The sequence below is a fragment of the Habropoda laboriosa genome, unplaced genomic scaffold (genome assembly GCF_001263275.1).
Source record: "Habropoda laboriosa isolate 0110345459 unplaced genomic scaffold, ASM126327v1 scaffold22, whole genome shotgun sequence".
In the NCBI taxonomy this organism is placed as follows: Eukaryota; Metazoa; Arthropoda; class Insecta; order Hymenoptera; family Apidae; genus Habropoda; species Habropoda laboriosa.
In genome coordinates, this window is record NW_017100261.1 from 7,462,559 (window position 1) to 7,463,688 (window position 1,130).

Consider the following 1,130-nt stretch of genomic DNA (forward strand, 5'->3'; position numbering starts at 1 on the left):
CTGGTATTCGAAGTGGAAATCCGAATTCTCCTGGTATTCGAATAGTTCAACTATTCGAAGTCAAAATCTGAATTCTACTGATAGTCGAATGATTCACCTACTCGAAGTTGAAATCCGAATTCTACTGGTATTCGAATAGTTCAACTATTCCAAGTTAAATCCCGAATTCCACTGGTATTCGAATAGTTCACCTGTTCAAAGTTGAGATCCAAATTCTCCTGGTATTCGAAGTTAAAATCCGAATTCTCCTGGCATTCGAATATCCGAATTATTCGAATAGTTCACCTATTCAAAGTTAAAATCCAAATTCTCCATGGTTTTCGAATAGTTCACCAATTCCAAGTTGAATTCCGAATTCTACCGGTATTCGAATATTCGAATACACCGAATATTCAGATCTCCGTAACACCCCTAACATAATCACGAACGAAAGTGTATAATGTAAGCCAAGAGGCAAGAAAAATTCTTTTTCGAAAACTATCACACGAACCGTCTCTCGTATCTATTACAGTGCAGAAAAGGATGCAACAAAGTGTTGAAAGAATGTCCAGGACGAGGAGGCAGAGAGTACACGGTTTGAACGATATCCATGTCCACGAGCGTGTAAGACGCAAGACGTTCGAATACACGGGTTGGTCGTCGTCGATGCCGACGACACGGGATACTAATCGTTCATTCGGCGATCGTTGATCGGTGATCGGGGGCCTCCTTCGAGCCTGGTTCGTCTTTGCTACACCGATATCCCCGTTGCAACAGCGGGACGGGGAAGTAAGATATTATTTTCTTCAGATACCATTACCACGCCGATCACGGTGGTCCTGCCTTGCAGACGAGTGGCCCCGATACCTTCGAGATCACTCGCTTGTAATGCCTTCCCTTTCGTGGATTATTGACCAGTGAACGGTGAGCCCGGCTGCGAAACACTCCGACGCTACCTATTCCACTCGCGACCCTGTCCAGCCACCCTCTAAGAACGCCGCCACCTTGTCAATCGTTTCTCTGTCGCGAGTTCACTTGCACTCGTCTCTTCTGCTGACTCTCTTCGTTTCGACATTTTTTTTTCTTTTGGGAGGGGTGTCTATAGATAGGTTTGGATTTTAGTGATTTGTGGGTAGTGAAAAAAAATCGGC